This window comes from Eulemur rufifrons, chromosome 18 (assembly GCF_041146395.1).
Source record: "Eulemur rufifrons isolate Redbay chromosome 18, OSU_ERuf_1, whole genome shotgun sequence".
Lineage (NCBI taxonomy): Eukaryota > Metazoa > Chordata > Mammalia > Primates > Lemuridae > Eulemur > Eulemur rufifrons.
The window spans coordinates 4,572,049-4,585,502 of record NC_091000.1 but is presented as its reverse complement, the minus strand read 5'-3'; the positions used below and the strand labels follow the sequence as shown (position 1 = coordinate 4,585,502).

General features: G+C 37.0%; 1 protein-coding gene across 1 annotated transcript in view; it reads right to left on the bottom strand.

Moving 5' to 3' along the window:
* GALNTL6 (polypeptide N-acetylgalactosaminyltransferase like 6) overlaps nucleotides 1-13,454 on the bottom strand; it is an 851,955-nt gene that overhangs the window by 71,520 nt on the left and 766,981 nt on the right. The gene's annotated exons all lie outside the window — the stretch shown is intronic.

Genomic DNA, 13,454 nt, shown 5'->3' with positions numbered 1-13,454 from the left:
CCAACATGGTGAGAATTTGTCTCTAAAAAAATAAATTTAAAAAAGAGGAATTATTAGCAGGATTTATAAAATGTTTCAAAATCTCTTAAAGTCTCTAAATCAATAATTTCTATCTATTATAAATGGTTGATCAAGGAAAACCACATTTTTTAAAAACTTAGATTCATAAATGTATGGAATCAAAACACCAGTTCATTAAAATCTTATTTCCATAGATAATATGTTGACTTTTAAAAAATTCTAGTAGAATTTTATAACAAATATTCTATTGAGCTGGTATTTAATGCTTAGACATCTTATTTATATAGATATTTGTTTTGATAATTTTGTGGAATCAGTTGAAGAAATAACATTGGAATTCAAAATGTCAATTTAAATGTTTAAAATATAAAAAGTGGAATTCACTTTGGACTTCTTTTGGAAAGGACCAAGTGTCCCTCCTCAGGGCTTCCTGCCAGCAAGTTGTTGTCTCTTAAAGAAATTCTCCCACCCTGTCCTTTCCCCTTTTTCCTGTTCCTTGCGTATATCGTATTTATTATCCAGAGTTCAGCTTAACCATTAAAACAACCCCTAGATTTGGTTAGAACTCCCTATTTTTATGCTCTCATTCCATTCTGTTTCTCTTTCACATAATTAACAGCCAACAACTGTGTCTCACGACACTTACTATATACGCCAAGCATCACTCACCAGGCCGGAGCTGTAATATGTGACCAATTCAAAGTTTTGAGCACATGGACCTTTCTTTCAAGTGGAGCCAGTACTTAGGGCAACTGTAATTAAGTGCTTTATATTGTGTGCTCCTGTACGATTTGCGTAGCGCTGGCTTCTCCTCACTGGACGGTAAGTTCCATGATTGTTTTGTTCGCTATTCTCTCTTCAGCTACTAATGAAGGGTTTAGCACATAACGGGTACTCAGTAAATATTTGTGGAGGCATTGAGTGTGATCACTTCTTTCAATTATATTTATGCTCTTAGGCTCTCAAGGCCTTTCCAATTTAGTGTTGCTTCGTACAACCTCAGGGCCATCTTGCCTTTTACCATAAGCACACATCATAATTGTCCTTAATCTGTGAGTTGTTTTAGTTTCTAGCCCATAAATATCACCATGCACTTCTTTATTTTTTTCAGTCTTCCAATAACTATTTCTAGTTTAGTAGAAGCAACCACATCCTGACAGAGTAGAGAGAGGTGTTTAGGTAACAGCGTAGGAACATGGTTCATTAGGAAAGCACGTTGTTGTGACATTTATCAAATGCTATATTCGTTCTAAAAGATATGGTTTATGTTTTTAAAAGACATTTTCTAGTAGTATGAGGTGTTGATTATCTAAAAAAATCTATGGCATGCCATTCTTAGGTATCTAATTCTTGGAGAAATGTTTTACATTTACAAATAAGGTGCCTTCTTTTGACAACATGGATATTTTAAAGAAATGTTATTTTACTCATGAATGAACAGAAGGCATTTTCTTTATCATAATGTAGTTCAAATTGACTGAATAATTAAATGTTTGTCTTATTTTTTAAATCACCTTCCCATATCAGCCACAAACTGGAATTTAGACATAGAGAATGTTCAATTGAATGGAATCATACAATTGTAACTGGTCACATAAAATATGAAGTTAGTTTCAGTAAGAAATTGTCAGGAGGACACTACAATAACACTATTATCAGGCTTAAAATGAAGCATGATATGCCATATGGAAATGGTGATCTAAATTCTCAAAAAAGTCTTTATTAAACCATTCGGTTCCCACACTGGCCACCTCTCTAATATTACCTCCTGCTCTATTCTCCCTCCTTCTGCACAAGCTCTCCTGGCTTCTTTTCTGTTCCTCCCGCAAGCCAGATATCCTCCTGCTTGGGGAATTTGTATTGGCCATTGCCTCTACCTGGAATTCTCTTCTTCCAGAACTACACGTGGCTAATTCCTTCATCTCCTTCAAGTCTTAGCTCCAAATCCTTGCCCCAAATACCCTCTCATCGTGTACTTTTCAGGACTCATCACCCTTCTCTGCCTCTATTCTCACAGCACTTATCACCTTCTAACTCAGTAGATACCTCATTTATTGTGTTCAGTGTTGCCCACCTAACCCCACAGCAAAAGCAAGGATCTGCATGTGTTCCGTTGAGTGATGTACCCTACACCCCCAGAATAGTGCCTGATACATAGTTGGCCCTTTGTAAGTATTGGTTGGATGAATGAATGAATGAATTATTGGTTCATTAACATAAAGTAAGGTTAATTCCAGACAACTGAGTTACTTAATGATAACCCATTCTGTAACTGTCATTAAAAATAATAGCTGTAATCTCTAGTACATTCAGATGCAAATGTCAAGGTAATAAGCTATCTTGAGCTTATTTTCATTCACAAGTGGTTTATTATAAAATAAAGAAATGGCTGATGTTAAAAATGCAGCACATTATCTGTAAATAAGTAATTACATTTATGGGACAGGAAAATAACTTTCTAATTGCATGGTATGAGTTGGGCAGGTTAAAGTTGAAAAACTTCTTCAGACTAGTCAACCATTTTACCATCTATCTAGAAATTATAATATTGTTAACCTGAAAAGGTTTGGTGTGTAGATATTGAAAAGGCCCAAGTCCATCATTAAACTACTTTTCTGGGTTAGATGTAATAAAAACTACACCTTTTAGCCTGACTTGATCTAGAAAGGGCGTCTGTGGGAAGCTACACCCCCACACACCGTTGCTTTTCTTTATTCTTAGAAACCTGGGTTTTGAGGTTATTCTTGGAGATAGGGAGAATAAAAGAACAGCTTATTTTGACCTGTCCTTGTTAGGTAGATAGAGAGGGGTTCTGGATCTCCTAGGAATGAAAGTGGGTGCTGTTGCCTCGGTGCAATTGCCCTACCTGGGAAGAAGGACGAGGGTGGGCCCTAGGCCCCCATCTTGGTCCTGCCCCACTTTGATCCTGCCCTGAGCTACTGCCATACTTGGGGGAGGAGGGAACACCTTATGAATCAGACACTCATAACTTAGCACACCAACTGCAATAGAATGCAGAGGACTCTCTATCTAGCCCATGGGCCAAGCAGCATATGTACCATAGAGTACAGAAGTGACCTAGAACAACCCTCATGCATAGTAAGACTCAGGTCATGCAACTCTCAACTGTCTAATCAAGTAGTTCCATGCTGACCTCTGAGGCCCCAATAATGCTGTCATGGGGATTTGGGTAAAGGGTGTGAGAATGGTATGGAAAGTATTCTGTAACTTTCTATACAAATCCCTTTTGAACTGAGGGGCAAGCTTGCTTGCTTTTTATAGATTTATACGTTAGGCGCATTAGAGTGTTTAGATTATATTTCATTTTTTTTTTTTGTTAGGGAAAAGTGACAACCAGAAAATATAAAAGTTTGAAAAAAACTTCAATATTAAAAAAATATTTCAATAGGAAGTCCAACTGACCTTAACACAAGTACTGAATCTGTGTGTAAATTGTTATTTTTTTTTTTTTGCTCACTTTACAGCTATCTGTAAAAGCTAAAATAAAATTAAACAAGGAATTAGGAAAATGCCGTCAGACATAAAGACAGTAACAACTGGAAGGAATTCAGGCTTGCTCCTAGGCGTATATCTGATAGTCATAAAATTTAACTTGAAAATGCTCTGTTCCACCTGAGGTACCTTTTGTGGGGTAATTGAAATGAATCTCAGACAGGCTTGTGAGACATTTAGCAGCTGTTTCTGTTTATCTTTGAGTTTCTGAATGAGTTTAGAGTCATTTTAATATTTTCTTTGGAATATCAATTCTGGGCATGTTGAATTAAAATGGATATTTTTATGTCACCTAGGCTAAATATTGTAGGGCAAAAACCCATAGGAACAACTCTAGATATTTTCTTGTGAATCTGGAGGTATATTGTGTGCCATAAAAAGGCTTCTGTCACATTTTAGACACAAAATGCAAACTATACTTTGAGGTACTTTGTAGGCTCAGAAGAAAGGAGCAGCCTCTAATATAGCTGTATCATAAAAGCAATGAGAAGGTATATAAAATATTTTAGAATCATCCTTGGCATAAAAAGGATTTCTAGTGAGCACATTTTATAAGGCTGAATTTATTTCTGACAAAACCATTTGCACAAAGCATCACCATGATAGTTGGTACGGAGATGGCTTAAGGGGAAAAAAAGGGTACACTCTTAAAAATGAGATTGGGTTGTACCCTTCCAGGGAGGCAAATGAACTATTTTAAGAGCATAAATTAAAGACCATAGGAGGTTTTTGTATTTTCAGACACCTGTGGGGAAAGTGGAAAATGCTTATTAATTAAAGCTGTAGGTTATTTGCCAGCGTCCTGGAAGCCGTCTTGGGCACCGGGAGTGAGAGAAGTTAGTGAGTGCAGGGGCTGAGGGGCAGAGAGAGTGGCTTGGGGACAACCTCCTTTCTCTGGGATGCTTGCCTGTCATTTTCTAGTTTCTCCTACAAATCTGCGGGTGGGTAACACATGGAACATTTGAACCAACAGTGCTGTGGTGACGCCGGGATGAGAGAGATTCGGGATTGGAGATGAAAGACGGTGGGTCCCGACGCGGGGAAGGGGCCATTCACCCGAACACCATCGCACAAACCGCCCGTCCTCTTTGCTCACAGGTCTCCAGGTGGACCAAAGTCCTTCTTCAGCTCAGAAGTTGCGGCCTCATCTGTACCTTGCATTTGTTTCTAGCGTTTGTACTTACACAATCCTGAGGTCCATGTAAATATATATTAACTCAGCACTGCAGATTAGGATGAGTTTGAAAAGACCTTTCTGACCATCTATTCTTTATCCATTCTCTCCATTAAGATCTTAAAGTCGGGGCCTACAGAGCCCACCTGTGTGTATGCGGTCAGGTGTTGGCTTTCACACGGGGCCAGCAAACAGTGCAGCCCGTTCCACCTCCTTCTGCCCTGGCAGGTAGGGGCAAATATTTAAGAAACATTATGCAGACAAATATAACTGTTTTCTATTCTGGGGATCTTGCTTTGTAATATTGGCTGGTTTATTTCCTTTAGCACTTACCAAGGTCAGAAATTATCTTGTTTACGGATTTATTCACTTATTTATGAATAACCTGTCTTTCCTCACACTGAATTCCATGAGGTAGAGACCTTGTCATTCCTGTTGACTAGAATATTATATTATTCTCAATAATATAATTTTCACATAATAGGCTTTCAATCAATATTTGCTGGATACATGAGAACATCTGTGAATATTGTCTTCATGTGAAGCTATAATTGTAATTTTATTTTATAAATACATATATATTATATTACATATGTTTTATATATCAATTATTAAATATAAATAAAAATGTTTATTTCCATTTTTATTTTGGATAGATGTTCTTTCCTTTCTTTCACTTACCAATAGATTTAGATATTATCCCATATTAGTAAAAAATGAAATTGTTGCTTTCTTTTTAAAGGTCATACTATAGTCTATAGCATAGATGGTAGATAATTAGTCTCCTAGTGATGGATATTTAAGTTTTTCCACCAATATTAAGATAAAAATATCCTGTATATGTGTCATTTCACACATATGTGAGTTTACCTTTGGGTTATGTAAATAGAAATGAAATTGTTGAACCAAAACAATACACATTTTAAATTTTGAAGAATATTTTCTAATTGTTCCTTATAAAGGTTGTACCACTTTTAACTACTGTAACTGACGGTGTTTTCTGAGAATGTTGTTTCTCTAAACTCCAACATGTTGTTATCAAAGTTCTTGATTGTTGCCAGTCTAACAGGTGAAAGATCTATCATTATAATTTTAATTTGCATTTTTCTTATCATAATTGAGGATGAATAACTTTCAATGATTAAGAGTTATTTCTATTTCTTTTCCTGTGAACTGTCTATTCCAATATTTTGCCTTTTTACAAAACTGTTTTATTGATTTGTAGAAAATCTTTAAGTATGAAGGGTATTAGTTCCAAATAACTTTTTCCAGATTGCCATTTGAGTTTTGTCTTTTTAATTCTACATAGAATTTTTTATGTGGATGAATTAATCTTTTTAAAGTTACTTCTAGTTTTTTGATTTATCACAGTTAGGAGACTACCCACACTTTAATTTTTCCATGATTCTTATAGTTATTGTATTTTTCATTTTTTTTTTTTTTTGAGACAGGATCTCATCTGTCACCGAGGCCAGAGTGCAGTGGTGTCATCATAGCTCACAGCAACCTCAAACTCCTGGGCTCAAGCGATCCTCCTGCCTCAGTGTCCCAAGTAGCTGGAACTACAGGCATGCACCATCACACTCAGCTAAATTTTTCTAGTTTTGTAGTGATGGGGTCTCACTTTCGTTCAGGCTGGTCTCAAACTCCTGGTCTCAAGAGATCCTCCCACCTTGGCCTCGCAGAGTGCTAGGATTACAGGCATGAACCACCATACCCAGCAGTAGTTTTCATTTTTATGCATAAAATGACTTATCTTCTTCAGATCTATTTTTGCATGAGGTATAGATTCAACTTTATTTTTTTCTCTGAAATGGGTGTGTTGTTTTCCCATACTATTTACTGAGGAAACCACTATCTCTTTCTTTATCTAAAATGTTAACTGTATTTTCTGCTAAATTCACGTATTTATCTGGGTATCTTATGCTTAATTCATATATTTAAATTTTGTTCCATAGATATTTGTGTTTATTAAAGGAAATTTTATTATGTATTTTGTTATTGGCTTTGGTTAATCCCCTAACATTTCCCCTCCAAATTTTCTTATTATTCTATTTATCTGTTTCCCATTATAAGCTAGAACCACTTTGCTTAGCTAAAAAAAAAAATTCCTATTACCATTTTTAGTGAGATTGCATTAAATTTATAAATGTGCTAAGGGAAAATTATCTTCTTCATGAATTTTTACTTATTTAAGTCTTTTTTGTGTCCCTCAGTAGATTATAACATTTCTCGATAGAGGTTTGCACATTTCTTAAGTTTATTTCTAGTTGTTTCCTTTTCTACTATTGTAAATGGTATTTTGTCTTTATTCTTTGGGTGGTGGTTGTTTGTACCTATAAAGGCTATTGTTTTCTGTATATTTATACATACGAATACATGCACACATACTTGTCCACACACATTTTGTCCAGGCAACTTACTGAATTTCTTTTTGTTTACAGCAGTTTTTCAGTTGGTTCAACTTACATTGTTTAGGTGGGTCATGTTACTGGCAATGAACAAAAAATTTCCCTCATGCTTTCCAATTTTCATTTATCTTATTTTTATCTCTTGTCTGTCTATATTGCTTACTATTTTCAGAATAACATAAAATAACATTAAATAATAATTTAATGAGAAAATTCCTAGAGTTTTCTCATTAGGCAAGCTGATGGCTTTTGAGTTGAGATATATTCATTATACAGATATATTTATATTTTAATCATGCTAAGTGTAGTAGTCCCCCCTTATCCATGGTTTAGCTTTCTGAGGTTTCAGTTACTCACTGTCAAACACAGTCAGAAAATATTAAATAGAAAATTCCCAAAATGAAGAGTTCATAAGTTTTAAATTGCGCACTGTTCTGAGTAGTATGATGAACTATCATATCCTCCCATTCCATTCTTCCCAGGACACGGATCATCCCTTTGTCCCACACCTCTGTGCTGCCTACGCCATGGCCCGTGAGTCACCTAGTAGCAGCCTCGGTTATCAGCTCCACAGCCGCTGTAAGTGACCCTTATTTTGCTTATTAACAGCCCAAAGTGCGAGAGTAGTGATGTTGACGATTCAGATGTGCCAAAGAAAGATCGTAAAGTGCTTCCTTTAAGTGAATAGGTGAAAATTCTTGACCTAATTAGGAAAGTCAAAAAAATCATATGCTGAGGTTGCTAAGATCTACCCTAAAAACGAATCTTCTACCTGTGAAATTGTGAAGAACAAAAAAAGGAATTCATGCTAATTTTGCTGTTGCACCTGAAACTGCAGAAGTTTTGGCTACAGTGTGCGTTAAGTGCTTAGTTAAGATGGGAAATGCATTGAATTTGTGGGTGGAAGACATGAACAGAAACATGTCCCAATTGACGGCAGTAGGGTTGGTGCTAACCGCAGTCTCAGCATTCGCTGGAGGTCTTGGAGTGTGTCCCCCACGGGGGACACATTAAGTATTAAGTATTTTGCTCAAGAGTAGATTGCAAATTTTGTCAAATGCTTTTACATCACCTATAGGGATGACTGTAACCTTTAAAATGTACTATTTCAGATGAATTCATTAATACATAACCCAATATTGAAACATGTCTCTGAAAGCTGCACTTAATTTGGTGTATTAGAATTTTGAGCTGGCCCCCAAATTTCCCCCTGTAGGGGTGCACACTTTTGTATAATCTCTTCCCTTTGAGTGGGGGAGAGACTGAATCACACTTATGATTAGGTGACATTATACGAAGAAGATGAAAGGATTTTGCAGACATAATTATGGCCCTAATTTATTTAGGTCATTAAATAGGAAATGTCGAATCAAAAGTTGAGTTTATTATTTCTCAAACAGGAAGCAGTACAATTAATCAGAGTGTGTGCCTAAACTATTGACGCCTCTGAGTTAATCCAAAGGGGAATTTTCCTGGGTAGGTCTCCCCAGCAGGTAAGTCTTGAAAGGGAACTTGGTTCTTCCTGAAGGAAGATATTTGATGATTTTGAAATGTGAGAGGAATTCTATTGCTGGCCTAGAAGAAGTAAGTTGATTAATATTGATAGAGAGAATAAGCAAATTTCTCAGGAACAGAACCAAATCTCACTAGTTAGTTCAAATCCCTGCGATAACTAGGGAAAGAAATGGAAGCCTGAGTTTCCATGTCTTCCAGGAAGGAGAAGAAAACACTATTGAAGCTGGTGTGCAGGGCAGATTGAGGCAGTCGGGTGGGCAGATAATTGATGGAAAGTTTCATGGTTTATGACTCAACCTGTTCATTCGGTTTGTGTGGTGATTGGGAGGCACTGTGAACTTCTAAGAGGGGAAAATAAAGCAACTCAGGGAAAGAATTCATAAAATGTTGGATAGATTAAAAGAGGGGAAAGATGAGAGGAGGAGAGGCTCTGGGAGAGGTTATTGTTTATGTCTTGAATTATTACTGTGAATGTGGGAATCCAATATATTTCAAATAATACTGAGGATGAAGAATTGTGATAAATTAATTCTCCAGGCTGTTACTGGTTAGAAGAGTCAGCTCCTCCAAAGAGAGAAACTTCTCACATTTATCTTTGAATCTCAAGAGCTTTGCCCAGGGTTGGCACGTTGCAATCAATAAGTAAATGTCTGTTGAAGGAATTGATAACCTGTAAGAGCTGAACGACTGTGAGGGGTAAGTTAACGTTTCCTTAAACGTCTGGACCGTAAGCCCACCGCAAGGGAAGGATGAGGGCACACGACCAAGGTGGCTACAGGGTGTGCTGCAATCCACTGAGAGTGGTTTTGAAATAGGCTGTGGGGCTCCTAGGATTGCTAGAGTCATCCCAGGGCAGATGGTGTCACGCTCCTCTCCCCTGGGCCCCTGAATGCTTCCGCACAGCCGAGGCTGTTGATCTCCAGCCCTTCCGGCACCATAGCTGGCCCAGGGACTGTTGGATTCACGTGGGGCCATGCTGCGAGCTCCTGGGGGTGGCGAAAGGCAAACCAAATGTACCGTTCTTCCGCCTGGATCCAGACTTCATGCCTTTTGCCAGAGGATTCTGCGCACAGAATCCGGGGCTTCCTCCTACATCTCATGTGGGTGCCTAATTAGTGTTCGTCGTCACTGGTCACTTTTAGTTTGAGAAATGTTTTCTTCAGTTGAAGGACTGGTCTTTTGAAAATGCCAACATTGGGACTTTTATCTTTGGGGAATAGATGTAAAGATGCACTTTGGAAAATCAGAGACTCATGATAGTTTTAATATTATTTCAGTAACGTAAACAGTAGACAGCATTTAAGATGGGGACTGTCTCTTTCACCCCACACTGAGCAGTCTGCCTTGCACAAGGGTCCTCTTTGTGTCCAGGTGCAACTCCAGGCTGAGTGCCTGGAACATGCCTCCCATGCATTAGATGCTCAATGGAGGCCGGCTGAATTATTGACTAAATTCTTCCCCCCACCCGGCAGCTGCTAACCTAGCAGCGTTGGAAAGACAGCTGGATGGTTCTGGGCCACACAGGAGCCAGGTTTCCATTAAAAGAGACTGAAGCCTGGGCACAGTGTGGAGAGACCATTTCTCTGGAGAGGTTTTTTTTTTTTTTTTTTTTTTTCCCTCAACTGAGTCCTGAAAATTATACTGGATTGGCTATTATGTTACAGCATGAAATTTGCTCATCTAGTCAGATTTTTAGAAAAATAAGAGAAAGATATTTACAGAAAGAGAGAATTGAGGAGCACTCTTAGCCAAATACTACAGGACCAAAAACTTAGTCCTTTATATAAAGCAGAGTTTTCTGGAAATATGTTCATTCAGTGCTGGAGTCTTGAAGTATACTTTCATGAAGTGATTCTTTGGGGAGTAAACAGCAAGAAAAGATGCCTGCGAATGACCATTCATAAAAGTCTGGATTTAGAACATTTACGTTCTGTACTTACAACAATTTCTATATTATGGTGTAAAATAGACTAGCAAGTTCTCAATTATCCAGGCATGTTTCCCAAACCTTAAATGCTGACCAGTGCGTATCTTTCAGTGCCTTACACTGTAAAATTAAACACAATTTATGAGACAAGTCCCAAAATGCAGGCATTTGATTTTTCTCTTTCAGTTTTATTACCAATTAACAGAGCTATTCATAAACGCTTTTGATTCCTTTCACACAGAGAAAATTCTTGCTTCACTGCAAATTCTGCCACAGCCTGTTTAAGTTTGTCCTCTTTATGTTACAAATACTAATAGGGAGGGACAGGAACCCCAAGGTCAGCAGACAATAGCCAGAAGAATGAAGGGATATGTCTGAAATGGGACCCTGTTAAGACATAGCTGTCACCAAAGAATCTGTCATTCCAACCAAACAACCTGGGGCAATTTAGTCCTGAACTTCCAGTGCTGTTGCCATGGTTTCTAGACAAAGACGGCAGGGCTGCATTCCAATTATATCCCTTCGGAATGACAGATAACTGAAAAATAGGAAATGGAGTAATAAAATCTCAGGTCACCCAGAAGAGATGTGATGGATACAAGTGACAGAGGCGTGAGAGACGCAAGTATATGTTTGCCAAAAACACCTTTGTGATTTAGAATGCAAATGTATACTCTGCGAACTCTCCAGATTTTCAACAGCAATTTTACCCATCATCCAGTTCATCATTTAAAGCCAGGTATCTCTTGCTTAATAGAACTTTTCTTAATAACATCTTAAACTTAAGGAATTCATGAATTAATAGAATTTAAGAAAAAAATTTCTTGAACTGCGAAAACTAAAAAGTATCCCTTGAATTCTGATGACATTGCCAATACAGCAATGCCATTTTTTTTTTTCTTTAAAGCTGGGACGAAATAGTATATTTTTTTCTCCCAGTTGAAAGTACTATTGTAAACTTAGCACCCAGCTAATTTGGGGCAATATCTGATAATCAATAGTACTTTGCCAGGATCAGTAGAAAGTTTGCTGCTGTGCTACTGGACTATAATGAAGAGACTAGCCTCTGTTCAATGAGATAAACCATTAGGTAGGGATCGAATGGTTAACAGTGAACTTGAGAATGGTGTTGGTGGATGTGATTTGAGTGTCAGAAAATTTCATGTTTCTGTATTCTCTGTAATTAAACAGAAGTGGAGCATTTTAATCCCTAACTGACACTGAGTAATTTCTTTAACCTTTAAAACTTAAAAAAAAATTGGTTTAAAAAATCTTTAAAACTTGAAGTCACAGTTTCTTCATCTGTAAAGTGGAATGATAAAATCCACCTTTTAGAGTTATGATTTTAAATTAGATAATGCACATAAAGCACTCAACTCAGCATCTGGCATATACTCCTAAGTAAACGTAGAGGATGCTATTTCTATAATTGCTACTACTATTGTTATTACCTGCTGTCATATACACTGTAATAAGGTGTACAACTATTGCTGTAACAGAGGAAGCTAAAAGACATTGGCAAATTCAAAGATTTAAAACAATGCATCTACCAAAAGGTTAAAAAAAAGGCTTAGATGTGAAATTAGATGTATTTGAATAATGGACAAAAAAGCACTAATTTAACAAATGGTATTTCAAGGATTACTGCCAGCATAGTGGGAGGGAAAATTCTAGATGTTCTGAAGCCTGCAATTGTGCCTCCTGAATTTCTCTTTGGGGATACTTATTTTATGACACTTTGAGGACAGTATAACATTGCTGTTAACATATAGCTGTTAGAGTTTAATAAAAATCAGTGTTATAATTTGAATTTTATGTATAAATTGGAAAAGTTAATTGGATTCTTACGTTTGACTTGTACTATGTTCAGAACGCATTTTTTTCATCAGCAAGAATTGGCTTGATTTTATAATGGAAGTAATTAGCAAATATTGATTTATTTAGAGATTTCTGTATGATAAATGTTGCAAGAATCAACCTATACATCTATATAAATAATGACTGTGATAATGGAAAAAGAGTTTTTTTTTCTTTATGAGACTGCTTTTTCCAAAAAAAAAAAAAAAAGCCCATCTTGGCAGTTGTATTATAACCTTAGGCACTTTAATTTGCTTTGCTTAGCTTCTTCATATGTTATGGTAATTTTTTTTAGTTCATAAATTCTGAAATTTGATACTTCTTCATAAATATGCATATATATATCTGTGTGTATATACGTGCAATAAAGTATATACTTTTACTGAGCATTTATGGTGAAAGCAAGTAGAGCCTGTCCAATTTTACATAAAAATAATTCAAAAACTTGTTCATTTGGGACTTATATGAAGAAGAGCTTCAATTTGTCATTTATATTTTTAGGATCACTCTTCTGTTATTGGAATTGTGAAATAACTGGTTATGATCAGAATCTGAACTATTAATACTATTTCTAGAAAAAATACAAAGAGCAAAAGCTGCAATAACTTAATTCCTTTCATCGTAATTTGTCTCAATTCTTCCCTCTGTGTGCTTTCCGTGCTTTAATAGGAAGGCACTTAGTGGAGCAGCAGATCTGTCCGCGGGCCAAGTCTCCAGCCTGCATGTGGAAGTTGGAATTATTTCTTTTGCATATGGCATGGCTATGGAAAGATCAGAAGTAGGTAGTTTTTCTCGTCCAAAAGCTCCCTTGAGAAGGTAACCTGCTCATATTCCCCACAACAAGAATTCTGCACTCATCCTTAGTCAGAGTCTCTCTGCAGGAGCCCCAGCGTTTAGGCAGGAGTTTGTGAAACCTTGGTAGAGCCCAAGACCTAGAGGGGGTTGTTTTAAGAGTGCAGACTGACACCAAGATGGCTGTTCTGCCCTATCCAGCTTGCTTTTGGGGTCAAGCTCAGAAACAGCCCTGTCCCCCAAG